This window comes from Cornus florida, unplaced genomic scaffold, assembly GCF_030987335.1.
Source record: "Cornus florida cultivar Cherokee Brave unplaced genomic scaffold, ASM3098733v1 CherokeeBrave_3.0.0_Hap2_Chr09, whole genome shotgun sequence".
In the NCBI taxonomy this organism is placed as follows: domain Eukaryota; kingdom Viridiplantae; phylum Streptophyta; class Magnoliopsida; order Cornales; family Cornaceae; genus Cornus; species Cornus florida.
Window position 1 is genome coordinate 84,524,198 of NW_026775579.1, and position 6,889 is coordinate 84,531,086.

Sequence of the window (6,889 nt, forward strand, 5' to 3'; positions counted from 1 at the left end):
AATATATTTTGAAGAAAATCATAAGTAATGAAATAAAAGAGTGCAAAATAGATTATATCCACTGTCAATAAAGTAACAAAACATTTATGTAACACAATGGTGATTTTAACCACTAATAACTCCTAAAGACAACCACTGATTGTTTTCTATAACACTTCATTTCTGTTTGGCATCAACAAAGAATTCACTCCTAGTAGATTATGTCCAATTTTCTATAATGTTTGCCAAATCTACCTACCCAAACAAAACAGTTGTCAATTCTATCCTTGGTTTGGTAGTTTGGTAGTATATGTTTTTATATCTGAAACTAAATTGGTACGGCGTTCAAATGTTTGTATTCAAATGGCTTTACCGAGGTATGAATTCACTGATCATAATTTTGATGAGTGAAAATAATAATATTAGTTTGAATGGTAATGTAAATACACACATTATAGTTTGGTCCCGCCTAATAGCAGTGTGATCCCAAGGCTCTTTTGAAGAAAAGTATAAAAGGGTTGTGATAACTCTGAAAAATTTTGTCAAAAAAATATTAGCAGCTGACAGAGAGTACATATTGAAGAAAAATATAAAAGGGTTGTAATAACTCTAAAAGATTCCATCAAATTTTGGTCAAAGTCCATGAATTTGAAAAGTGTTGACTTTGATTCCATGCCTAGGTAATAAAACCTCCCAAAATCTACTTTTTTATTATTTTTTTATTTTTTTAATTTTCCCTTATTTTGCTTCCAATACATTTTACAAAATTCAAATGATGGCGAGCATTACTCCCAGACCCAATTGTGTGGACCAAGGCTTTGGATTGGGTTTGCTGGGCTTTGTTATGCTCTTTGAGCCGACTTGGTATTGGGTATATTCCTTCTAGACTTTTAGTTTTGGTGCAACTTTGGACTCTTGGCCCAATATATTTTAGCTGGCGTTTTTGTCTGATTTGTTAACATGTGGCGTCTTGTGAGTGGTGAGAAAATTTCCCTCCACAAATGTTTAAATCAACCTTTTCGGATGCGGCTGAAAACACACATTGATCTATTATTATCAAATGTTTAAATCTACCTTTTCGGATGCGGCTGAAAACACACATTGATCTATTATTATTTTGGGAGGAAAAATGGTGCTAGGATCTAATATATATAATGTATATACTATTATGTTGAACATTTGCTTAGTTTTATTATTATTATTATTATCTACCATTTTCACGGACTACTTTTAAGTTTTAACTAGCATTGTCAAAAGAATATATGAGGACCCTTATGCTCTATGCCTACCCAACATTTTTTTTCCATTTTCGATTTTGTTGTGCACCTTTAATTGAGAGATATGTGACATCATCTTGCTGTGCAGCTTGAACGAAATGGACCCAAGGGAGACCTTTTTGTTCCCTTGTCTGAAAGGATCTGATCTATGGGCAACTGCTTAGTGCCTCCTGCATGGCGCAAGGGGGCGACTTCACAAATGAGGAGGAGTCCACAGAGAACACTGCCAGGCTGCCTGCAAAGCACATTGTTGCCGGGGCGATCGAGGGGAGTATGCTCGGAGAAACCTTTGTTTCTGTAGACACATACGGGACTGGCACCAGGAGATTCTCAGGAATTTGACTTTGGACCTGGATCATGAGAGGGGTGGTGTCAATGGCAGCTTCTTGAAGACTATAGTTTGCTTGTATTACCTAGTATTGTTGAATCATTTTTCCTATGATCAAAACAATATCTATCTATAGCTTGCTTGTATGAGCCATAATAGTATTGTTGAATCATTTTCCCTCTGTTGAAAACAACATCCTATGTTTATAGATTGTTTGTCTCTGTTGAAAACATCTATGCACTCTTACAGTTTCTAATTTCGGCCAAACAGTCCACTGGACTGTGAAACAAAGCCCAAAAAAAGATTACCAATGACCCACTAGTCCAAGGTTTTGTATTTTTTTTGACAATAGTTCAAAGTATAAAATAATATGTATGCGAGTACACTTACCTAAACCAAAATAAATAAATCGTTCGCAAGACTACTAGTATTAACTCTCTCTTTTTTCTTTTGAAAAATTACTACTATTTACTAGTTTGAATATCTTTGAAATTCAAGATATTTCTTCTATCTGATTTTTATTTATTTTATTTTGATTTGTCTTATATAATTTACGGTTAAATTATTGTACTAATGACACTGATTTAAGGCAATGGAAGTAGGAAAAGGAGGGCCCACAAAGGCATTTTAAGTGGGTGAGAATGGGCCGAGTTACCAACCCAAAGTTGGGAGCGCGGTGCCATAACTTTTTATTTAAGTGGGCCTACTACTACTTGATTCATGAATGTGTGTTTTAAAGATTCCCTTTATTAATTGGGCTCACTTAGGACGCGTGACATCAATCATTATATACTATATAACACCTCAAATAATGCCATCGTCCTACACACACATATCTGTGTGTGTTTTTATGGCTACTTTATACCATAAAAATCTGTATTCGCACTTCAAAACTGCCATACACTGCACGTAATGGTAAAAGACTATAAGGTCAGGAGGGCCTAGTATGAGTAGTTTGTTTGGAACGCAAAAAAACATCTCTACGGTGCCATTCTGTACCCCTCTTTATGTCCTTTCATTTTCTGTGTAACCTTTTCTTTAATTCCCTTCGGCATGTGGTGTTATCTATCGTGTTTAACCGGAGTATTTAGGGCTTTACCCGACTAAGTGGCACGGATGCGTGTATTACACGAATCATCCAAATGCGTTCATTATACGGTGCAGCAAGCGTAAGGAAGTTTTTCTTGCAAAATACCAAATAAGGATAAAAAAAAAGTTCACGGTATGTGTGTGTTTCTATGCAATGTCATCATGGTCTGAACATTATAATAAAAGGTCAGGGTCACAGTGTACTATAAGTTGTCTGTGTTTGCAGTGCGGGAAAAACATCTCTTTCGGTGCCATTCTGTAGCCCTTTGTGTCATTTCATATTTTGTTTTTTTCTATTCAATTCCCTGGTGTGGAGGGTTTTCATCTACTATTATTGGACTATGATTTTTTTTCCCCCCAACTCTTGACAAATAACGTTCTCAATTTAGAAGAAAGTCACAACCCGAATACGCTGCAAGGTGGCGTAGATAAACGACGACTCGTACTGATATATCTTCTAATTCGTGATAGAGAATATAAAGACACTACTACCATTATGTCATGGGCTTAGAGTAGTGTGTCGCCTACGTGGCATAACCTTCATAAGCGGGGCGTGACAACTAGCTCAATCTTCATAGGCGGGGCGTGACAACTAGCTCTCTTATATCTTTAATACACAACTTGAACATTGAAGTATACCGGCTGGCACTATACCAGTGCCAGCCTCAATCATCTCTTCTATTGCAACAATGATTTTGCATCATCTTGAAAGTTAGAGATGTAAAAGAGATACCATACACTTTTAGTAAAAAGATTACATATTGAGACTCCAAAAATGACTAAATCTTTCTACTACTTCAATCGAACTTTTCTAGAGTACAACTGAATATAATTTCACTATTCGAACTAAAACCAATTTTAAAACATTAACTCAAATAAAAAGGCTAAATAGATTATTCACCGCGGGGTTACCAAAGGGTCGGTGTGTTAATATAGTCTAGAGGGAATTAGGGAGATTGTCCTAGCGTGGTTGAGCTAGCTGGGCCCAAAATGACGCCGCGGGGGTATCAAGGGTCAGAGACACTAGCCAATCCTTCTCTCGTGTCGTTGCGGGGTCAACAAAAGGCGGGTAATATTAACAGTTTGAAAGTGATGGATTTGAATGTTGAAAATAGGAAGCAACATTGATATGCATTGCATATCATAACATCATATTGTGTATGCTGAGATTGGATTTAATGTTGTACTTTCCCGACATAGTATGACCCCGATTCCTATTGTCCTATTCCTTGTTTGGATTCACGGGGACACAAGAGGTGTGTCTTAGGCATCACCTACTGAGCAATTTTGTCCATCCCTGTAATTTAATATTTTTTTTCAGGAAATGGGAAAGAAGTGGCGGATGATGTTCCACCACAGGCCTAAATTGGATTAGAAGATCGTTTTACTATTTTTGTATTTAAGTCCCACATTTTTTTGTAAAATCTTAGTTTGTTATATATGATATAGAGATTTGTGAACCCTTGTTGTTGTAATTATAATTATGGACTGTAATTTTATTATAAATTGTCTTAAGACATGGACTTTAGATCTTAACCATGTATTGTTGGGACTGTAATTACGATATGTGGAGTAAATAGTATGTGAGTGTTCCACCATGAGATGACTTATGTTGAGGCATGATGAATCGATGAAAGGGATGCTGAAATGTATTATATGTTTATTGTGTTGGGACAAGTTAAAAATGCACTTAAACAGGTTGTTGTAGGACTATTTTTAATAGAGGTCATACCAAAAATTTCTTTTTTTTTTTTAAATGGTTTCAGTTTTGGGGTCGTTACACAACAGAACAATGTCATGTAATGTCAATGAGAAAAATAAGTTCAAGAAATTAAAGTCTATTACTGGCAAAACATGATGAAAAACATCTGTGTTTAAGGGACTAATAGTAGAATGCGCACATTGTCATCCGAGTTACACAACAATGTTCTCTTTATCTCTACATTTGAAATCTCTATATTTTTACATATGTAAATATGGAAATGAAGGCAATTCATGTAACAAACACACCCTTCTATTTTAATTCATTCTAAGGAATACCAAATATATCACCTTTTAGAATTACAAAATGTGACAATGAAGCAACAAAAAAACCAAAAGTGAACAACATGAAGGAAGATTCAATCAGGAACAAATTTCATGCTACCAAACAAGCTTTTAATTTCAGACCTCACTCACAAAAGCTTTGAGATTTATGTCCGAAGACCCACCTTCTTTCACAGCTTCCCTAGCCAATTCCTTCCATTTCTTGGCATTTCCTCTCATTTCTTTCCTTTTCTCTCCATCCCCCATCACCATTTCTATGCACCTCTTAAACTCTTCCCACTCAGCTACTCCTCCTCCATTTATCGTCACCCTCACCCCCGTCTTCCAAACATCTGTGATCAGCTTTGCGTTAGTCTCCTGATCCATATCCGTCCCGAAAACGCCACCATTGGAACCCCAAAAACCAAACTTTCCAATGTAGAATTCCACCCGCAATGTGTCACAAAACATCCCAATGAAGGGTGTGACAAAACCTCCACTTTAGAACACCATGGCACTATCATCCCCTACTTTTCCAACACTTCCATGCAACTTATTTCGTTTTCAACATTCTCACCAAAGTTTTTCTTACCACCCACGAGAATGGTCTTCGCCTTTCCAATAACCCATGTGCCATCTCTTCCCTTTGTTTCTTTGATAACACCGAAATGCTTCCGAATGATAGATAAACAACAGAGGACTCTGGCTTTGAGTTTAACCAATCTACATACTCGGACGAGGACTTTCTAAACATATCACCTTCATTTGAAGTATCAGGTGGATCTTCTCCATCTAAAAAAACTGATGGGATTAACGGCCCAATTGGAATCATGTTGAGCTTCTTGATAGCTCGTAGAGTATTGGATTCCAGAGTGTCGATTGTGTTTACTAATACTTGTGGATTTGCTTGGGCATCAAGTATCTCTACGTGCTTTTTGAATTCTAGGAGTGCAAAATTGTAGGAGTCTGAATGGAGTAGAAAGGAAGGAAAGTCACGGCTAGTGAGCAATGAAAGTCCTGGCAATTCAATGGGAGAAAAAGGGTCACGCCTACTTTTTCTAATAACATCAGCATACCATTGAAATAATAGTAGAAGATGTCCATGCTGGTTGGATCCAAAGAAGTGTGGATGGTATGTGAAGGTCATGTGTCACTTCTGCTACCCATGGGATGTATGTGGTGTAGACCACACGTGTGATGGGACGGCCTTTGTCTGCGCTGGCATAGATGAGATTCGCAACTGCTCGAGAACCGTGAAAACGGATCGCGGACGTGACTTCTTTGATTTCCTCACCTCTGAAGCCGTTATCATAGCCATCGGAGAAAGGGACGAGGGTAAAACCATGTGGGGTTGGAGTGGTTTTGTTCATTCGCCAGATGGCGGAGAGGCTGGTGGCAAACGTAACTTTGACATCCCTTGCCACCAGGCGTTTGGCAAATTGGAGGGACGGATTGATGTGGCCTTGTCCCGGAAAAGTTACAAGAAGGATGTGGCCTTTATCCATACCGGTGGTGGTGGTGGTGGTGGTGGTGGTGGTGTGTTATAATAATGGTGGTGAGGCAGGGGTATGACTAAGGAATGCAAATTGCAAATGTCTTACTTGTGAGCGGGCAACAAACAATTGGAGGTTGCGATGTTTGTTGTGACGCATTGGAAGACATCTTTTGGAGTTTTTCAAGTAAACTTGTTTTGTCTACATGCAAGAAATGCAGATGATCAATTAATAAATAAATAAATTAGGGCAATATTTTAGGGATGTTACCGACAACACACGAGCTGTTTTCAGCCCGTAGCCGCCTTTAGGTTATTTATTTATTTATTTATATCCATGGTGATAATGGTTAGTAGTTAGTTGAGGAGAAGGAATCGTATTTGGAGGGCAAATAGTTGTCTTTAAAATACAAGTAGATGTTAAGCTCTCATTTCTAAATGCGAAGGTTGAGTATTGTAGCCTAAGTGAAGACGTATTAATATATATTATAATTTAGCTTGTTTTTTCTTGAATTTCACATAATAAAAAAATTATAAAAATGTCCCAGTTGAATATTGAGTACTGTTTGCTTGAACTTCCTAAATACACACACAAACACACACACACATATATATATTTAGGCAAAACTTATTGAAAGGTTAAATAATAGGATTGCAAACTAGCTTAGACACGGCACGATCTTGTAACAATTATGTTTG

The 6,889-nt window shown here is 37.3% G+C and overlaps 1 pseudogene; it reads right to left on the bottom strand.

Moving 5' to 3' along the window:
• Window positions 1–4,778: 4,778 nt before the first annotated feature.
• LOC132273409 (UDP-glycosyltransferase 75C1-like) lies at window positions 4,779–6,216 on the bottom strand (annotated as a pseudogene).
• Between the last annotated feature and the right edge of the window lie 673 nt (window positions 6,217–6,889).